The sequence below is a fragment of the Bombina bombina genome, chromosome 7 (genome assembly GCF_027579735.1).
Source record: "Bombina bombina isolate aBomBom1 chromosome 7, aBomBom1.pri, whole genome shotgun sequence".
Lineage (NCBI taxonomy): Eukaryota > Metazoa > Chordata > Amphibia > Anura > Bombinatoridae > Bombina > Bombina bombina.
The window spans coordinates 589,467,519-589,489,688 of record NC_069505.1 but is presented as its reverse complement, the minus strand read 5'-3'; the positions used below and the strand labels follow the sequence as shown (position 1 = coordinate 589,489,688).

At 42.3% G+C, this 22,170-nt stretch overlaps 1 long non-coding RNA gene across 1 annotated transcript; it reads right to left on the bottom strand.

Annotated features, from left to right (window-relative positions):
- Positions 1 to 1,425: 1,425 nt before the first annotated feature.
- Positions 1,426 to 19,872, bottom strand: LOC128636128 (uncharacterized). The gene is made up of 3 exons (XR_008398668.1): positions 19,838 to 19,872; positions 4,537 to 4,669; positions 1,426 to 1,951 (listed from the first exon to the last, which is right to left on the bottom strand). It is a non-coding gene; the product is annotated as an uncharacterized LOC128636128 (long non-coding RNA).
- Positions 19,873 to 22,170: the final 2,298 nt, after the last annotated feature.

Sequence of the window (22,170 nt, the reverse complement as noted above, 5' to 3'; positions counted from 1 at the left end):
GATAATTCGGCCCCCTAGTCTCTATCCAATCCCATTTCCCTAATTAATTAATTAAAGGGACAGGAAACCCCACAGTTTTCTTGATTTGGATATTACATACAGTTTTATTAATATATATATTTTATACAATTTTAAACAACTTTCCAATTTACTTTACCATTATCAAATTTGCTTTGTTCTCTTGTTATCCTTTGCTGAAGGAACATAATTGCACTAACTGGCAGCTAGCTGAACACATCTTGTTAGCCAATCACAAGAGACAAAGGTGTGCAGGCACCAATCAGCAGCTAGCTCCCACTAGTGTAGGATATGTGCGTATTGTTTTTCATCAAGGGATACCAAGAGAACAAAGCACATTTGAAAATAGAAGTGAATTTAAATGTATTTTAAAACGACATGCTCTATCTGATTTTTGCAAGTTTAATTTTGCCTTTCCTATCCCGCTAAGAAGCAGCTCAATTCTCAGGCTGCTGATTCCTAGAGAGAGAATATTTTGTTTCACCTGATGAGCGCAGGGAGAAGTGAAAACGTTAAACAGAAAGGTTGTTGAGAACTGTTATATTGTTTGTTAGGTTGTTCTACTGGTGAGTTAGGTTTGCTATGTGTTTAGTTAGCGCTGCTAAAGAGCAAGGCTTTTGTTTATAGATGCTTTTTAAATCACCTGTAAATGTGATTAAAAGCCAAGTGTGGCGTATGTTTATTTTTATTCCAAAATGACTATGAAGGATTCTTGGTCCTAACTGCCTTCTCTCCACTTCCCTTCTGGACACACTGTGACAATATATATAAATATAAGTCAGTTGAAGCTTTATTTGTATATTCAGTAATCTCACTACATCATGATATATGTTTGTATTTAGGACTAGATTCGGATTGGCGCGCTAACTATTGCACGCAAGCGAAAAGGGATATATTGTGGTGCTATGGACACGTTGGAAGTAGTGTGCATATTACGAGATGAAAGTAAATGCGTTCGCTTGAGTGCAATTGAATTTGATGCGCGTTGGGATAGTACAACTTCAGAGTTCTGCTTAACTGTTACGCAAGACTAAAAAGTGGGAAAAAACATCAAATATATGTGTAAAAGTTCAGTTACACTCATAATAACACTGTATGATAAAAATGATTTAATAAAAATATTACATTAAAAAGTTATAAGGGTTCAAAGATATGAGGTACCAGGTGTACAAAAAAAATGGAAGGCAAAGCGCTTAAACATAGAGATACATAGATATACATGTCTGAATATGTATATGTAAGTATGTATGTATATATATATATATATATGTGTGTATATGTGTGTACATATGTGTATATAAGTGTTTACAGACATATATGCACATATAAACACACAGATACATATATATATATATATATATATATATATATATATATATATATATATATACAATTTTTTGTGTGCATTGGGTTAGTGCTCGTGCAAAAAAATGTTTACTTTCATCTTTTACTTTCAAAAGCCTCCGTCTAGCGGAATTAACAAGTGAGTGCAAACTACCGCTCCACTCGTAATCTAGCCCTGAATTTGAACTTTTATAAAGGCAGTATAGATATTATATAGATATTATATAGATATTATATAGATATTGTTATTGGCATTTACAACTGCAACCTTTTTATTTGCCCTCATCATAAGGGTCTACATCCCATAATTTCCCATATATTACACGGGAAATTTTAGGTCTTCCGGTTCCAGACTTCACAATCACGACGCTCATATCAGATGGAATGGTCCTCTGTTCCACCAGCTCCGTATTCTCATAATACGGGTTAAAGACTTTCACAGTCACAGGCCCTTTGTCTGTAGCCACATTCCGAATTTTACCGGCCTCCACGTAAATCCGATCTTCACGTTCATTAGGGTGAACGACAGCGATATAAACTTCTTCCCCAAACTTGTTAGCAATGTGAGTATTCTGTGCACCTGCCATACCTAATAAACAAAAATAAAATGAACGGCACAATAATAGGGATTATAAGGAGAAATTATATGAAATAATAGTATGAATTACAGGTCCATATATATATATATATATATATATATATATATATATATATATATATATATACATACAGTATATATATGTTGTATTGTGGTATAATGCTCGCTACAATATTCATGGTCAATACATTCCATGGTATTGAATGTACAATAGCAATAGATAAGCGCTAAAATATTTAGGATTACATGTGAGTAAGTGCAACACTTAACCAATGATTTGTAATGCAAGCTCAATGAGCGCCATACTGCTGCTTCCCATTGAAAGTTTAGAGCGTGCTATTTAAGTATTGGGTGCATTTCAACCAACAACGTCACACCTTTATTGATTGCTTGTTTCCGGGCTCAAAATAATGTACCATGCATTCTCGACTGCTCGACTAACCTGACCCTACAGGTTTCCTTTCTAATTTCTCATGCCATCCTATCATTGCTGTTTCTTCCATTAAAGGGACAGTCAAGTATAAATTAAACTTTCATTATTCAGATAGGACTTTTAATTTTAATCGACTTTCCAATTTACTTTTATCATCAAATTTGCTTTTTTCTCTTGGTATTCTTAGTTTAAACTAAACCTAGGTAGGCTCATATGCTAATGTCTAAGCCTTTTGAGGGCTGCCTCTTATCACATGCTTTTAAATCTCTTTTCAACACGAAGAGACAGAAAGTACACATGGGCCATACTGTATAGATAACACTGTGTTCAGGCACAGGGGGTTATTTAAGATCTAGCACAATACAATGCTAAATTTAAGACAATAGATAATAAACAGTCACAGTCATGTGATCAGGGGGCTGGAAGAAGGTTCCTAGATACAAGGTAATCACAAAGGTAAAAAGTACATTAATATAACTGTGTTGGTTATGAAAAACTGGGGAATGGGTAATAAAGGGATTATCTATCTTTTAAAACAATAACAATTCTATGGTAGACTGTCCCTTTAATCTCTCGCATCTCCCTTTTACATTTCTGGGTGAGACTAAATGTTAGGAGAATAGAGTCTGGGTAGTTTGGGGAGTGGCTAGTTGCCAAGGGGTGTGGCTTGACAATCTGTTGGTGTGATTGGGGCTGTTTGGGCAAGGACAGATATATGTGGGTGGGGTTTAGGTCATGATCTGGGTATATATAAAGTAAAGGAAAAGCAACTAGGGGTACACTTGTGAATAAGGGCTCCCAAATCACGATCATTGTACAAAATGCAGGACATTTGAAGGCTTTGCTCTTCTTCATCTTACAATATTGTTTTACTTCACTCTTATACTCTGTATCATTTACTACAACTCTTCAAACCTTTTTCTCACCCTCCTATTTAGAGCACAATATCTACATTCTGGCTTCTTATTACTTAAAGGGACATGAAGCCAAAAAAAATATTTCATGATTTAGAAAGAGAATGCAGTTTTAAGCAACTTTCTAATTTACTTCTATTATCTAATTTGCTTTATTCTCTTGATATCCTTTGCTGAAAAGCATATCTAAATAGGCTCTGTGGCTGCTGATTGGTGGCTGTACAAAGATGCCTCATGTGATTGGCTCAGGCATGTGCATTGCTATTTTTTCAACAACGGATATCTAAAGAATGAAGCAAATTAGATAATAGAAGTAAATTGGAATGTTGCTTAAAATTGTTTTCTCTGTCTGAATCAGGAAAGAAAAATATTGGGTTTAATTTCCCTTTAATATCCAGTAAATCTGCTTTCCTTGTCTCATATCTCCACCGCCTACATTGTTATGTTGTGTCCTCTCCAATTTTCTTCCTTTTCCCCCTAGCTCCCCTTTATTTTTTTCCCATGTATCCTTGTGATCTGTTCCCTCTAATATCTTCTTTCTTTCTTCTGTCCATTTTCTGATCTCCTCTGTACTCTCTATCTTCTCATTTTGTTATCTGTTTGTATTTATTCCCTCCAATTTTATATTGTTTTTTAAAAGGGTACATTAAGGTCATTTTTATATAAACATGCACAATATATGTATGCAGAAATTTAATGGTTTATAAGCAATTACATTTCCAACTTTGCAGTCTTGAGACACACCCTTTGAAAATCCTCTTAAAGGGCCATTATACACTCATTTTTTCTTTGCATAAATGTTTTGTAGATGATCTATTTATAAAGCCCATAAAGTTAGTTTTTTTTTAAAAATGTATAATTTTGCTTATTTTTAAATAACATTGCTCTGATTTTAAGACTCCTAACCAAGCCCCAAAGTTTTATGAGAATACCGTCAGCTACCTTCTCCATCTTGCTCCTGTTTGTGTAAAGGGTCTTTTCATATTCAAAAGAAGGGGGAGGGGGGAGTGTCTTATTTTCCCACTTGCAGTGGGCTTTCCAGCTACCTTTTCAACAGAGCTAAACTGAAAGCTTCTAAGTACGTTTTTAAACCATTTTATACTGGATTTTTATATCAGTATCTGTTCATCTTATTCTTTATAGTAGTGTCTATGAAAATGAGTGTATACTGTCCCTTTAAATGCAGTTATATGAAAATGAGTGTATACTGTCCCTTTAAATATACTTACCTCTTTATATTTGGTGTGGCCTATTAGCTTCAAATTCAAACAAGGTTATGTAGTGTTTCAACTAATCACAATGTTAGATGAAGCAGGGTAAGGAAAAACTAAGGAATAATTTTCAAGATGGACTCCGGCCTCTCTGTAGGGAGCACAATTACAAAAACATTGAGTGAATACGTAATACAAGTATAATTGTCTAATTCAAAGCTATTATAAGTTCAAAAATAAACATGACCACTAGGTTTCACTGTTGTAAAATCATTATATATGGCTCCCAAATAATTATTTGTGTGTTCAAAGTTAGACATGACTAAGAGCACTTAGATCAGAGTTCTTCAAACTTTTTTTCCCAAGACCCAGTGCCATGGCAACACATACCTTTGAGGCTAGCTGCAATTTTTGGCAAAATGACTAAAATGTGTGCATATTCCTGATACAACACACACAAACACTCTCATATAGCACGCTAATACCACACAATCTCATACTACACTCACACTCATACAACACACACACACACACTCATACAACACAAACACACACCACACACTTTCATACAGCACACACACACTCATAGAACACACACACTCTCATACAACACACACAAACACTCTCATATAGCACGCTAATACCACACAATCTCATACTACACTCACACTCATACAACACACACACACACTCATACAACACAAACACACACCACACACTTTCATACAGCACACACACACTCATAGAACACACACAGTCTCATACAACACACACACACACACTCATACAACACAAACACACACTCTCATACAGCACACACACACTCATAGAACACACACACTCTCATACAACACACACAAAAACTCTCATATAGCACGCTAATACCACACAATCTCATACTACACTCACACTCATACAACACACACACACACACACTCATACAACACAAACACACACCACACACTTTAATACAGCACACACACACTCATAGAACACACACACTCTCATACAACACACACAAACACTCTTAAATAGCACGCTAATACCACACAATCTCATACTACACTCACACTCTTACAACACACACTCTCATACAACATAAACACACACCACACACTTTCATACAGTACACACACACTCATAGAACACACACAGTCTCATACAACACACACTCTCATATAGCACGCTAATACCACACAATCTCATACTACACTCGCTCTCATTCAATACACACACACACCACACACCCTCATACAACACACACACACATGCTAAATAAATTTTCATACAACACACATACACTCTTATACAACACACACCACACACTTTCATACAGCACACACACACTCATAGAACACACACACTGTCATACAACACACACACACACACTCATACAACACAAACACACACTCTCATACAACACACACACACTCATACAACACAAACACACACTGCACACACTCTCATACAACACACACACTCCTACAGCACACACACAGGTCATGTCCCAGTAAACATGGTCTTACGACCCAGTAATGGTTCCCAACCCGTGGTTTAAAGCAGTGATTTTTAACCTTTTTTTTGCCGTGGCACACTTTTTTACATTAAAAAATCACACATTGTAGCCTAATATATATATATATACACACACATACATACACACAAAAACATACTGTATGCATTGTGCTGTTATGCCATGCCTCCTACAAACTACCCCTGCACTGGGAGTAAAAAACAAGCAAACAAGTTTAAAAAATATGTCACACTGTTGTCAGTCTGCCGCGGCACACCTGAGGATCTCTCACGGCACACTAGTGTGCCACGGCACACTGGTTGAAAAACACTGGTTTAAAGAACCCTGACTTAGATCACTTAAAAAAGGCACTTTTCACATGTTCACACCACCACCCAGTGCGACACTAAACAATTACACTTTTCAGAGATCACTGACTGACCTTGGTTTCGCTACTTGTGGTCCAAACTCCCTCCCCACCAAGTTCCTCCCCCTAGCAGCCTAACTGCAGGCTCTCCACCTCTGCAGGGTTAAAGCTCCCTCCCACTCCGATTGGCTCTCTGTTCTGAGGGCCACCTTGAGTGCTGTCTTTTAGGGAGTCATTTAAAATATTTTTTAGTTGTTTAAATTAAACTCACCCTTATTAAAGGGACATAAAACCAAGATTTTTTTATTTCATGATTTAGATAGAACATACAATATTAAACAGCTAATATCAACTTTGCTTCATGTGCTTGAGCTAGGAGCTACATGGTGATTGGTAGCTCCATATATACGCCTCTTGGGACTGGCTTAACAATGTGTTCAGCTAGCTCCCAGTAGAGCATCGCTGCTCCTTCAACAAAGGATACCAAAAGAATGAAGTACAATTGATAACAGAAGTAAATTAGAAAAAAACTCTTATTACATGATACAGACCCTAGAAAAAAGTTAAGTTTGTCGAATATGAATAGATATGTGTTCACAATTCAGGGCCCATTTATTAAGCAGTGTATGCTGCTCATTCTGCACGAGCCTTCTGGCTCGCCAGAATCAGGAGTTAAGAAGCAGCGTTTGTAAGAGCGCTGCTCCTTAACTCGTCCGTCAACTCTGAGGTGGCAGACTGCAATCATCCCGATACGATTAGGAATATTGACACTCCCTGCTAGCGGCTGATTGGCCTCAAATTTGCAGGGGGTGGAATTGCACCAGCAGTTCACAAGAAATGCTTCTGCAATGATTAATGCCGACAGTCAGCGTATACTGTCTGCATTTATCTATGTTGGGCGGACATGATTCACAACAGCGAATCATGTCCGCCCCTGGGCCCGGACTGACCATAGGGCATACCGGGCATTTGCCCGGTGGGCTGCAGATTACTTTAGCCCCGCCCCCTATAACCGCACAGATTGCTCAACTTCACTGTGACTCAATCTCAAACTAATCAGTGGCTCTTAGCAGGGTCAGCCTTTAGGGTGTGCAAGCTGTGCGGCCGCACAGGGCACCAGGCAGCCGTCACAGGTGAGATCTCTATTTCTCCATTTTAATAATGATTCGACTGTGAGCCATTGTGTTTTGTTCTGGTATGGCGGGACAATTTAAATACATATAAACGGTATTTGTAGTGTGCACGCTGATGGTGTCAGATGCTTACAAGATCACAGGACCTTCTCCCGGATATAGCAGAGATATACTTACTTAAGTTACTTTGTTTTTTGTACACAACCGACAGTGTCCTGCAGTGATATGCAGCATCTGGTAACTGCACGTGGAATCCAGATGAAAACCAACATTTTCTGTGTCTCCATAATTTGCAAATGAAGGCAAACCTGGCAGGTCTGTATGTGCAGTTACCAGATGCTGCGTGTCGGTGCAGGAAACTGCCCGTTATGTACAAAACCAAAATGAATCAATTTCTGTACTTGTGGTAACTTCTCTCCTCTAGTGAACCCATCTACTACCCATGTGTTATGGTCCCTTAACATCTAAGGGTTAATATTCAGTTTGCATATGGCTATGAGAAATTATAGCTACAGGATTATTAATGCTAACAAAAAAACGAATAGATTGCTGGGCATTGTCTTGTGTGCTCTGCAGCTTGGAAATAAACAGTTAATAGAGCAGGACACTGGTTATCTGGTGGGGTGACTGCAGCCCGGGCATGTACTGATGATGACATTAAGAAACTGAATAAGTGAATATAGGAAGGAAGTACCAAAGTGCAGGGGAAACGTCTGGCCACGGGGGAATAATTTTTTATGCAACACCAGGAGAGGGTCCTGGTGGGGCCCCGGAAGCGTAAGGGACGTAGGAGGAGGGGCCCGTTGACCGGATGGGAGGAGAAGGCCCCGGTCGGTGGGCGGAGCCTCAGGAAGGAAGTGGCGTCGAGAATAGGGCGCGGCTGGGCAGTTCCTGAACTCACCTGGTTGCAGAAGCAGCTCCCGAAGATTGTCCTGCGGAAGAAGTCCCAGAGATTGAAGATGGAAATCGAAGACTTGTTGGCGAGGATCCAGTCGGCAGCGGTGGAGAAAGGCTCTTCTTGGATACAGGATCGGATCGACAGGCTGCTGGGCGACGAGGAAGACGGAATGGAAGAGGACGCAGCGGCTCCAAAATCCAGACCGGTGCGAGACACGGCCTCCCAATCAGCTCAGCCCGGAGCAGAGGCCTCAAGGTACACGACGCATGCGGAGTCCAAGCAGGGAGGCGAGACCGGGTAAGAAGTCGGGGAGTGTGGCGGTGGCCCAGGAGGCGGGGGCAGTGGGGGACGCCCAGCGGTTTCTTGTGGTAGAGGCAGAGGTGGAGGAACAAGGCCACAGGCCCTCAGGAGGTATGTCAAAGGGGCATGCTCACGGCCCAGTGGAGCCTTCACTATCAGGGGGGATAACGCTGTGGCGGGAAAAGGGATAGGGGCGGATCAGCATAGGAACACTACATTGGTTAGTGAGGCGGGCAGCCAGCAGGAGGGGGACATAGCGGGGGCGCAAGGTCACAGGCAGGTTAGAAATATGGGAAATAGTCCGCACGGCCCGACGGGGCCATTATTACAATTAAAAAAGAGGGCTTTGGGGGGGGAGGACATATGGGCGGGTCCACCTCGGGAACGTATAGAGGCTAGTGGGGAGGTTATCCAGCGGGGGGAGCATAGGGCGGGGCAGCTCAGGGTGATCACTGCTGCTTGCGAGGAGGAGGTGGGGAGAGGATGGCAAAAGGATGCAAGGGGTGACATAGCGGGCAGAGCCACAAAAAATGCGGACGGCTTTGAAGAAAGTGGGGGGAGGGGAGAAAGCCCAATATTATTCCCTGACAACGTGGAGGGGGAGGATGATAATAATAATGGGGAGGGACATTTTGGAAGGGATAGGGCCAGAAGGGGAGGCAGGGGGAAGGGTGCGGCAACAGGTCAACAATGGCACAGGGCATCCCGGCCCCTTAAGAGTTGCGGGAGAGGGAGGGGCAGCAAGGTAAAAGGTCCCCCTAGTGTGTATACCGACCCAGTACTGTACTCATAGAAGAATCAGAAGGGGAGGACATGATCCCCCGTCCCCGGACCTTAGGGGGGATAGACGCAGAGCAAGTAGGCAGGAACATGGTAGGGGAATTATTTTCCATGTGGGAACTGTTGATGGGCTGAATGTGGGGCAAGCACCCGGGGGAAGGTTGGCTGGGGGTATTAATCAAGTTATGTCTTTAATAGATGCAATGGTGTCCAGGTTACAAGGTAGAGAATACCGGGACGACAGCGAGGACGAGCCTTTCTGCCTAGCAGAATCATGGACGGACACTATACAGCTGGACACGGGGGGAAGACGCATCCATAGAACAGCCCTCTGGGATAAGAGTGGTAGGTGGTTACACACAAAGGGGCAGGGGGGTAGGGGAGAGGGAGGGGCATGTTTTACACCAGGTTGAGGCAGTGGTTAGGAGTAGAGGTTTGGGGAAGAGGTCTCTGGGACACAGGGGAGGTACGGCCAATAAGGCCAGCATTGGAAGGGGAAGTCAGACAAAGAAAGGGAGCATCGTGGCACAAAACAGTATTGTGGGTAAAGGTTTTGCCAGGGAGCGGGGGAGGAGCACGGTAAGGCGGATAAGTGATACAGTACCAAAAAACAATACGGTACTATTTGCAAGGGATCATGCAGTTGATATATTACAGGTTCATCAAGAGAGCAGAGTTTCAACAGAACGTGACCCAGTGGTGAGATGATCACAGTGTGGGGGACTACCTCAGTCGGAGGCGCCGGCGGTGATGGCGTTAGCAGGTGAGAATTTTTCTTTGTTACAGTTGAGGGGTGCGAGTGCCAGTAGTGATAAAGTGTCCATACAGTTGGTTGAAGGGTTGAGGGCGCTGTTGCGTTCAGTTGAGACTTCAGCTGTCCCCGCGAGTCCACAGCCGCTGCTTGAGAAGGCATGGGTCCCTAATGGGGCAGAAGGGCCTATGGCGGACATGGCTAGGCCCAATGTGGGGCCTCAAACGACCGTCACGGTCGGCAGCGATGTGTCAGTGTTAGCGAATGTTCCTTCAGTGGCGCAACAGGAGAGGGCTGAACCCTTGAAGCTTCGAGTGGTGGATACAGCCATGGCTCAGTCATGCCTATGCTCAATTGGTCCGTTAGGATTGCATCTGACAAAAGAGGTTAGGGGTAGGATCTGGTCCAGGGAATATATAGAATTGTTCTCTTTGCTCCCTTTGGAACAGTCTTTTGAAGTAGCTGATGATTCCAAGAAAGACAGCGTTAAAAAGGAAGAAGATGAGAGAAAGAAGCGATATAGGAAGCTACCAAAAACCTTTTCCAACTGGTTTCAAGCTTTCGTAATTTACGCTAGTGTTATGGCAGAGAGGTTTCCGGAACAGGGGGCTTCTATGTCCTGTTATCTAGACGAGGTCGCTGCAGCCCAGCGAACATACGGGGGTATGGCGTGGTAGACATACGACGAACAGTTTCATCAGAGGCTGGCAGTAAAGCCTACAATGAGGTGGGATGACCGGGACATGGGGCTTTGGCTAAAAATCATGACTCCGCTAAGATCAGTGCAGTCCTTTCGGTCAGGGGCCGGCAGTCCGGCCACATCTACTTCCACTTCGCAATCCGCGGGCAGAAAAGGTCGCTGCTTTGCATACAATGAGGGGCAGTGTAAATGGGGAGCTTCTTGTAAGTTCCGGCACGAGTGCTCGGGGTGTGGTGGGGCCCATGCCTTTGCGAAGTGTTTCAGAAAAGGAAAAGTTGGGGGGAGAGCCGAGCTCCCTAAGGAAGGGGGTGTCCCCAATCAGGGTGGAAAAGATGGAGCCCTGGCTAGGTCATTACGCCAGTAACTGGGGCTGTAGGGAAAAAGGTTATTACATGGCTTTAGGTTTGGTTTCATTATCCCATCGGTTGGAGGTTCTGACCATTTTGCTGGGAATTTGAAATCGGCTAGGGAGTGGCCGCAAGTGGTTAAAGAAAAACTTTGTAAGGAGGTTAAGCTGGGCAGGATGGCGGTGCCTTTTGACTCCTTGCCTTTTCCAGGATTATGGCTATCTCCGTTAGGAGTGGTCCCAAAAAAGGATCCTGGAAAATTTAGGCTGATCCATCACTTATCCGTCCCGAAGGGTAGTTCGGTGAATGATGGGATCCCACCTGAGCTGGCATCGGTAAAATATGCCTCATTTGACTCAGCGGTTGCTATAGTCAAGGCTGCAGGATGTGGCGCGCTGTTGGCAAAAGTTGACATTGAATCGGCTTTCCGGTTACTCCCAGTGCACCCGATTTCGCACAAGATGCTTGGTTGTTGTTTTGAAGGAAAGGTGTTTGTTGACCTGTGTTTACCCATGGGGTGTTCCATCTCATGTGCATTCTTTGAGAGTTTTAGCACCTTTGTGGAGTGGGTGGTCAAGGTGCGGGCTGGATTTTCGTCAGTGGTACATTACCTGGACGATTTTCTATTCATGGGTCCTGCAGGTACCACAGTTTGCGAAGTGTTGTGAGATGTTTTTTACTGAGTGGCGGAGGACTTTGGGGTACCCATCGAGAGGGACCAGTGACAATGCTGAGTTTTCTAGGCATTACTATTGACTCGAGGTTGATGGAATGCAGCCTTCCTGTTGATAAGGTGCAGGATCTAGTGGAAGTTATCTTGCGTTTCTTGTCAGCTTCAAAAGTGCATCTAGTAGACATGCAGTCCCTGATCGGCAAATTAATCTTCGCATGCCGTATCATCCCAGTGGGTAGGGTTTTTTGTCGCAGGTTATCATTGGCAACAGCGGGCATTAAACAGCCGCATCATTTCATACGGCTAACTTTGCCCATTAAAAAGATCTCAAGGTATGGAAAGTTTTTCTAGAAAATTTCAATGGAGCCGCTTTGATTCAGCCACCCAGAGTATCGGGTGAAGAGCTTGGGCTAATGACGGATGCCGCAGGGAGTAAAGGTTTTGGTGCAATTTTTGGCAACGAATGGTGCACGGCAGCATGACCAGCGGAGTGGATTGAGAGTGAGGTGATAACGAACTTGGTATTTCTAGAATTCTTTCCTATTTTGGTAGCCTTGTTTGTTTTTAACGATGAACTACGGGACAAGTCGCTCCTGTTGTTCACCAACAACATGGGTGTCGTGGCGGCAATTAATGGTTTGTCATCATCTTCTCCTCCGGTGATCCGGCTGTTGAGGGTGTTTGTGCTGCAGTGTATGAGGTTGAATATCTTGGTCAGGGCAAAGCATATACCTGGGGTACAGAACTCGGTCGCTGACGCACTCTCTCTTTTTCAGTGGCAGCATTTTCGGGAGCTGGCTCCGTTGGCAGACAAATGGGGGAATGAAGTTCCAGAACATTTATGGAGCCTTGGCTCGGGGGATTGGCCAATGTGGTAAGATCTTCATTGGCTCTGAGTTCTTGGAGAGTATACGCAAAGATTTGGAGAGAGTGGGAGTCTTTGTAATTCAGCAGGAAATCACGGAGGGTGAGCGAGGGTGTCAGGATCTTTTGTTGAGATGGATATGGCAGTGGAAGGGGTGCAGGTTGTCTCCCTCCGCTATTGAAAAACGGCTGACGTCTTTGGCCTTCCGATTTAAGTTGCTGGGGGTGGTTGTTATCACCAAAATGTTTTGTGTCTGGCAAATTTTGAAGGGTTTGAGGAAAAGTGGAAGTGGGACAGATAGTAGATGGCCGATTTCTTTTCCCCTGTTGTCGCACCTTTGGAGAGTGCTGAAGGCGGTGTGTACATCCGAGTATGAGACAAGACTTTTTCAAACGGCCTTTGCTTTGGCCTTTTTCGGAGCATTCCGGATTTCAGAACTGATAAGTTGCTCGAGGAGTGCGCAAGGTGGAGTGGGTATTTATTATGTCGGGGTGACGGACTCTCATGTGTCCATATTTTTAAGGCGGTCAAAGACCGATCAAGGAGGAAAGGGCAAAACGGTGAAGTTGTATCCCACGGGAGTGGAGTTGTGTCCGTGTAGGGCAATGCGAGAGTTTTTGGCAGTAAGACCGAATGTGGGAGGGTCATTGCTGTTGCATAAAGATAACTGGGCTTTATCGCAATATCAATTTCGGGCAGTTTTGGCTAGGGTGTTGGGCATGGTGGGATGCAATCCGAGGGAATTTGGCTCGCATTCCTTTAGAATAGGCACAGCAACTGAGGCTGCCGCTCTGGGATTGGGGGAGGAGGTGGTAAAAGGGATGGGGAGATGGTCATCCAAGTGTTACCGGGCTTACGTCTGTCCTCATCTGTTGCTCTAATCACATGTTTTCTCACCCCCTCCCCATATTTGTCTCAGAGCCGCTGCAGGTCTGGTTGGTGGGCCACTCTTTCATTTATTGGGCTCGAAGGGCGGCAGGGTCCAAGGAAGACGGCTTGCAGCTAGGTTTACCAAAAGAGAAAGTGGTTCTTCGGTGGTTCGGGATTCGGGGCATGCAATGGGATCAGGTTGTGTTTTCCATCGTTGGTTATGCCAAGCAATTCCCCCGTTCCGATGTGTTGGTGATTCATGCCGGGGGCAATGACCTGGGTTCCCTGCCACAAAAAGAACTGGTCAGGAGAATTAAGAGGGATATGTCAAGATTACGAGACTTATTTCCTGGATTGGTGATCGTATGGTTCACAATGGTCCCGTGATTACATTGGAGAGCGGCATGGGATCAAAGTAGGTTGGATAACAGCAGACGGAAAGTGAACAAATTGATTGCAGCCTTCATGAAGAAGATTAGTGGGGCAGTGGTCCATCATGAGGACTTAGAGGATGTGGAGGAAGGGGAATTTTATCTACAGGACGGAGTTCACCTGAACGAATTCGGAGTACGGCTTTTCATTCTGGCCATTCGGAAGAGACTCCAATTGCTGATGTGATTGGTGGCGGAACTGGGGAAGAGGTGACTTCCCAGTTTTTGGCGGTGTGCTAGCATCATCAATTGTCAGACCAAGGCAAAAAGTGGCTGGTGGTTAGCCTCCCAAGGGGTAGGGAGAGCTAGGTAATTGGCTCCTTGGGCACGGGGTCCCTTGGAGCTGGTATTAGGTGGATGGAATGGACTTGGCGCCTTGAAAAGTCCTGAGAAAAAAGACGGCCTGGTCTGGTGGTGGTGATGATGGTTTAACCCTTGGGGTGGGTTAAAAAAGGGATGTACAGTGATGCTAGCGCATTGATAGTTGGGTTTTGTTGTTTTATTATTGTACTTCGTTTATTTATGTTGTTATTTAAGTTTATGTTAAATTAATAAACAGGCTGTGGCCAGAATTTTATACCACGATTTACGTGTATGGCTCTTTTATTTGTAAAGTGTTAAGGTAATAATGATGTGGTTAAGTGGGGGGCCGGTAATGGACAACTCAATAGGTCATGGTGGGGCCCCGGAAGCGTAAGGGACGTAGGAGGAGGGGCCCGTTGATGGATGGGAGGAGAAGGCCCTGGTTGGTGGGCGGAGCCTCAGGAAGGAAGTGGCGTCGAGAATAGGGCGCGGCTGGGCAGTTCCTCAACTCACCTGGTCGCAGAAGCAGCTCCCGAAGATTGTCCCTCCCTCCCCAGTGTAATGCTAAAGTTCGTAGGATTGGGAAAATGTCACGGCCTAGGGACTGGGCGGTGTGCTAGCATCATCAATTGTCAGACCAAGGCAAAAAGTGGCTGGTGGTTAGCCTCCCAAGGGGTGGGGAGAGCTAGGTAATTGGCTCCTTGAGCACGGGGTCCCTTGGAGCTGGTATTAGGTGGATGGAACGGACTTAGCGCCTTGCGAAGTCCTGAGGAAAAAAGACGGCCTGATCTGGTGGTGGTGATGATGGTTTAACCCTTAGGGTGGGTTAAAAAAGGGATGTACAGTGATGCTAGTGCATTGATAGTTGGGTTTTGTTGTTTTATTATTGGCACTTTGTTTATTTATGTTGCTATTTAAGTTTATGTTAAATTAATAAACAGGCTGTGGCCAGAATTTTATACCACGATTTACGTGTATGGCTCTTTTATTTGTAAAGTGTTAAGGTAATAATGATGTGGTTAGGTGGGGGGCCGGTAATGGATGACTCAATAGGTCATGTGATCTTCCAAGCGTCTGACAGCATCAGTGTGCAGAAGACCTTTGTAAGCTTCTAAATTCTGACAATGTCATCTTTATTACATGTCTAAATGTTCACCCGACAAACCCATAAATCAGTGATATGTACAACGATTAGTACAGCAACTCAGGAGTGCAGTGCTCGTGAAGACAGGGTCCTGCCAAATCTCCCCAATTCCAATAGTGAATATATAAATGTCCACAGCACTGTATCATTCAAAATATTTTATTCTCAAACAGCAACGTTTCGAGTGTTGCCACTCTTACTCATGCATGAGTAAGAGTGGCAACACTCGAAACGTCGCTGTTTGAGTACCTGTTATGTACAGAGAATAAAATATTTTGAATGATACAGTGCTGTGGACATTTATATATTCCATAAATCAGTGATGGCTTTGTGTACACCCACTGCAAGCGGCTGCAACACTAAAGGCAATAAAACTATAAACTGACCAGGCTTAAAGCTACACAAAGCAGGGATAATGTATATTGTTATGGTCCAAACCACCTATTGTGACATTTACCACTTATGTTATCTCTGTTACCTTAGTTTTATACTACAATATTGAGTGTGTATATATATATATATATATATATATATATATAAAATCTGTAAAATAAAACTGGCAGAGAACTGTAGCAGATAAGTTGTTGCTGTCTCTATATATAATACAACTGGTATGTGCTCCTATCATTTTTATTATAGTGGCTTAAATACTGCTGCATTTCTGCAGTTTACCATAATGTAAGATTTGATAATGTACTGATTGTCAGTTGATAAAATATTGTCCTCCATAATCTTCAATATATTAAAAACAAACAAAAACAATACAGGTGGCCCTCGTTTTACAACGGTTCGATTTACACCGTTTCAAAATAACAACCTTTTTTTCCAGTCATGTGACTGCTTTTGAAAAACATTGAGAAGCAGTGCATTGATTAAAATAGCCAGTAGGTGTGGCTGTCCGCTTGTGTTGCAGCAAAGCCAAGCAAGATGAAATTAATCAGTTTAACCAGACCTGAGCTATCAAGCAGATTTCAAGGGAACAAGATCTTCCTGTCTATAAATCAGTCCAGATTGGAATGCATAGAAAGAACTGTTTTCAGAAAAATGCAAGTGAAGTCTGTGTTGTGTGATTATTTTATTAGGTTTATAATGCTGTTTAGCAAATGTTTTTGATCATTTAACTTAGTTTAATTATATAGTCTGTGTTGTGTGATTATTTTATTAGGTTTATAATGCTGTTTAGCATTTAAAGTCTTCATTTCACTTCCCATTGACTTACATTATAAACTGGGTTTCAATTTACAATGGTTTCGATTTACAACCATTCCTTCTGGAACCTAACCCCGGCGTAAACTGAGGGCTACCTGTATATTGTTTGTACCATTTTCCATATGTGTTTATTTGAAAAAAGTTGCTTACAGGAATTTTTGTGTCAGTAGATCATTGTGTTTCTCAAGAACATCAGTGAATGTGTAAAAGGAGTTATAAAAAAAAGGTTGTGCAAATTTTGCACAACTGATACAGTTTTGTTTTAATAAAATTATGATATTTATGCAGCACATGAAAAATATTCACAAATTAAAAGTGACATATTTCTAAACTGTCTACCTACCCCATATGAAATATAAATTCAGACAGTATACATTTTAAAGTCCCAAGACATAATTTATTTTACAGTCTTATTTCCATAGCTGTATGTATTTTTTATGAGTTATATGTGTTTTATTAGTTATCTGTGTGTAATTGAGAGAAATATATATGGCAATAACAAAAATGGTGGGGGAGGGGCATAGAAGGTGTGTGTGTGTGTGTGTGGGGGGGGGGTCCTGGTTGGTCTCAGTGCCCCACCATCTTCAAAACCCACCAGCTTCCACTGAGCCCAATCTGTACAATATTTCAAGAAGTTATGCTGTCCTATTCCAAGTTAAATGGACATATAATTTATATTATGTATAAGATTGTTTACAAGGAAATATTTACGCTACCTAGGCCCAAGAAACTCTATTCCATGCAGTATAAAATACTGTTTAAATGATCTACTCTTTACTTTTTTATTTGTGCAAATATTTTTTTGTGTAAAGAGAAATTTTTGGTTTAGTGGAATGTCATTTTAGCTATGGCTTCACTCAGACATGTATGCTATAGAGAAGATGTTCTACAAACATGTTATATTGAAAAAAAAACATATTTATGTAACAATTATTTAATATGTAGCATTCCTCAACTAAGAAATCAGTTTCTAGGTTTCTGCTGCACCAGCTAAGGTCGGACACCCTACCTAAAGTACGGTTAAATGAGAAATGGTGAGCGAAGGGGGGGGGGCCTCTTTGCCCTAAAATGCCTGGGCCTTTTTTTGGTCCCAGTCCGGCCCCCATATAATAAATCGGCCCCTTGGTGCTTTTTAGGAATATGCATGTTTCTAAAACAGAGAATGCAAATGACAACAAATTATTAATAAATATTTTTTTACTTTGATAATAAAAAGAGTGCTGAAATCCCTCTCTGATATAGAAAGTAATGTATTTCTATGTATCTACCTTTTTAGAAAAATGACCCTATTTTGTAGTGTCCTGCTGGCCTTGTTTTTTTTTTACTTTTATTTAAGGTGTCAGCAATACGACTAATCAGAGGTCGTATCTCCTGAGCCATTATATTTAATGGTAATGTGGTCCTGATGGCTTGTTGTTTTTGCTTGTGAGACACTAAGGGCCCAATTACAAGTGGAGTAATCATTTATCATGCGCCCGCAAATGGGTAAATTCGCCCGTTTACTGGAGCGTGATAACTAACCAGCCATTACAAGTGGCTGGTTAATGCTACCGCAAGCTCACGGTAGTAATTAGTGCTCAAACGATTAACCAGAGGTCAGATATCTATTTCATTTTTAAAATGTGACTGAACTGCCCCCCAAAAATGTGTGTAGTGTTTTTTTGAAAAGAAAAAAGAATGTAAAATAAAAAACTGCACTAAGCAGCTTTTAGGGGTTAGATCGAGCGGGTGTGGGATGTTTTGAAAAAAAAAAAAAGGCATTGAAAAAGGTGCTTTTACATTGCGGTCTATGGGAACTGTGTGTTCCCAGTAAATATACAGTAGGGGGCTGATTTATCAAGGCCCGAAGGCATCCAAATGCACCTGTTTCTGCGTGAGCCTTGAGGCTTGCCGGAAACAGGAGTTAAGAAGCAGCGGTCATAAGACCGCTGCTCCTTAACTCGTCTGCCAGCTCGGAGGCGGCGGCGGATAGCAATCAGCCCGATCGGATACAATTGGGTTGATTGACACCCTCTGCTTGGGAATGCGCAGGAAGCGGCATTGCACAAGCATTTCACTAGAAATGCTTGTGCAATGATAAATGCCGACAGCGTACATTATCCGCTGTACATTGTTAAATCGGCCCCTATATCTATATGCTTTATATACATATATATTTATATTTGCTACCCATCGCTGCATGACTTACCCATTTACCTGCGCTACTTCTCATGCTATCTTGCAGCATGAGAACAAAGCTGCCATTGGAGCCTATGGAAGTGCACTCTCGTGAGCGCAATGCTTCCTTGCAATATTCTTTGTATGCCTAGGTAGGCTTGGTAGCTGCAATGCACTACTGGGACCTAGCTGCTGATTGGTGGTTGCACACATGTGTTTCTTGTCAATAGCTCACTTCGGAGCTGACTTTATCTATATGATTAATACCTTAACAGTGGTGAAAAATATAAGCAATAGTTCAATGACAATATGCTCTAATGACACTGGCTTGTCTTGTTTACTACAGTATCAAGTCTGGACTGGCTCCTCCAAATAAGGCGCATGGTAAGTGAAGTTTGAGTATTGAAAATCAAACAGAAGACAAAAAGTGTTAATGAATTAAAAAATATTTCATAATCTAGTATGTCAATTTTGTGCAAGCCTGCAATCTTCTAACTGCAAGGTGTTTATGTTCCTTTAAGTATACAAATAATGTTTTTTTCCATAAACCCCCAGAGAGCATACTCTACACTTCAGAATCCTGTCCCTGCTACATGCTGTCTACTCATTGCTTAGTCCATGAATTAATTTATATCTGTCCCATCACTGAACCTACAGAGATGATCAGGTAAACATACTCAAGATGCTTTTCATTGCAAAACAATGCCAATATTACTAACAAAAATGGAACTTCATTTCAATGTAGTGCTCAATATATTATGTCCCTTTAAATGTAATATTGCTATTCACACTTTTTGACCACAGCTACTGATTTCTAGGAGAAAAGGGATACACATTATTTACACATTATTGCATATATAAGAGATAAAAATAAATACCTTATCAGTTCTAACGAGGTGATCCCAAATCTGTCTTTACTGCACTTAGAATGAAAAGCCTCTGTGAGTCTTATATATAGTTAGGGTTGGGATTCCCCTAGGGTAAAGGAGAATTAATTATATATAGGTCAAGCATCCACTTTGCAACCAATACGATTAAAGAAGAAACTGAAAGTAAAAATAATATTGTAAAATATAAATAGCCTTGGATTCCTGTAAACGGGAAAATTAGAGGAATCTATCGCAACATTGTTTTGCTGACCTTAGGTTAACAGCCAAAAGAATTCACCTGGACGCAGTGAAGCTGCATCCAGGTGGATTCCAGGAAATGGTAGGGTGGTGATCTTTCACCACCCTGCCATTTCCGAAATCCACCGTGATGCAGTGAAGGCAAATAGAGCATTACAAAAAAAAAAAAAACCTAACCTGCACACAATAAGTATTAAAAAAAAAATACCGACCGCAATAAGTATTTTAAAAAAAAAACGAACCGCCCGTACAAAGTATTAAGAAAACAATAAACTAACTGCACGCAAGAAGTATTAAGAAAAAAAACAAACTAAATTATACAATTATTAACCCTTAAATCTGCAAACCCCAACATCGCAACCTACCTAATACATCTATTAACCACTAAACCGCAAACCCCCCACATTGCATGAAACCTAATTTACCTATTAACTCCTACACCGCCAACCCCCACAACGCAAAAAACTAATTTAATGACTAAGCCCCCTAACCTAACCTAACACCTCTAAATTAACCCCTTAATTATGCTAAAAATAAACTACATTACTATAAAAAATAAAAAAAAAATGACATTACCTTAATCTAACTTTACAGAAAATAAAAAAGGCTAACATTACAAAAAATAATAAACACATTATCCAAAATAAAAAAATTAAACCTAATCCCTATGAAAATAATAAAGCCCCCACAAAATAAAAACACCCCCTAATCTAATGCTAAACTACCAATAGCCCTTAAAAAGGCTTTTTGTAGGGCATTGTCCTAAGTTAAACAGCTCTTTTACATTAAAAATAAACAAAGTCCCCCCTAATGGTAAAACCCCTCACCCACCAAACCCCCCAAAATAAAAAAAACTAACACTAAAAAAAACCTAAACTACCCATTGCCCTGAAAAGGGCATTTGTATGGGCATTGCCCTTAAAAGGGCATTTAGCTCTTTTTCACTGCCCTTAAAAGGGCATTTAGCTCTTTTAACCCCTTAATGACCGAGGATGTGCAGGGTATGTCCTCCAAAATAATACAGTTAATGCCTGAGGACGTACCCTGCACGTCCTCGGTCTTGGAAAGCGGTGGAAGCTATCATGATCGCTTCCAGGCGCTTTCCGGTTATTGCAGTGATGCCTCGATATTGAGGCATCCTGCAATAACCCTCCTTGGCCATCCAATGCAGAGAGAGCCACTCTGTGGCCCACTCTGCACCAGACGTCGATGGCCTGCAATCGTTGGCGGTGGGAGCCGATGTGGGCGGCGGGTGGGAGGCCATCGATGGCTCCTGTAATGCAGAGGGGGGCGGGATTGTGGGCGGGATAGCCGGGGCGGCGTGGGCGGGCGCATGCACGGGGAGGGAGCGGAAAATTTGTTGGAGAAAAGTGGAAAAAAGGGGGGTAGGCAAGTTACAAAAATTACATAAATGATCTGGCAGGGGGTGGGGGTTGGTCTGTGGGGGGGGAGGGAAGCTACACTACAGAAAAAATAATAATTTGTAAACTGGGTACTGGCAGACAGCTGCCAGTACCCAAGATGGGTTCCAATGAGGCAGAGGGGGGTTAGAGAGCTGTTTGGGGGGCTCAGGGAGGTTGGGTGCTAAGGGGAGGATCCTACACAGCAGCATATGTAAATATGCTTAAAAAAAAAAAAAAAAAAAATGAATTACCTTTTATTTTAGTACTGGCAGAATTTCTTAAGATGGCGGGACAATTGTGGGGTGGGGGAGGGAAGGGAGCTGTTTGGGAGGGATCAGGGGGTGTGATGTGTCAGGTGGGAGGCTGGTCTCTACACTAAAGCTAAAATTAACCCTGCAAGCTCCCTACACTGCTGGGCATAATACACGTGTGATGCGCAGCGGCATTTAGCGGCCTTCTAATTACCAAAAAGCAACACCAAAGCCATATATGTCTGCTATTTATGAACAAAGGGGATCCTAGAGAAGCATTTACAACCATTTATGCCATAATTGCACAAGCTGTTTGTAAATAATTTCAGTGAGAAACCTAAAGTTTGTGGGAAAAAAATGGTGAAAAAGTGAACAATTTTTTTTATTTGATCGCATTTGGTGGTGAAATGGTGGCATGAAATATACCGAA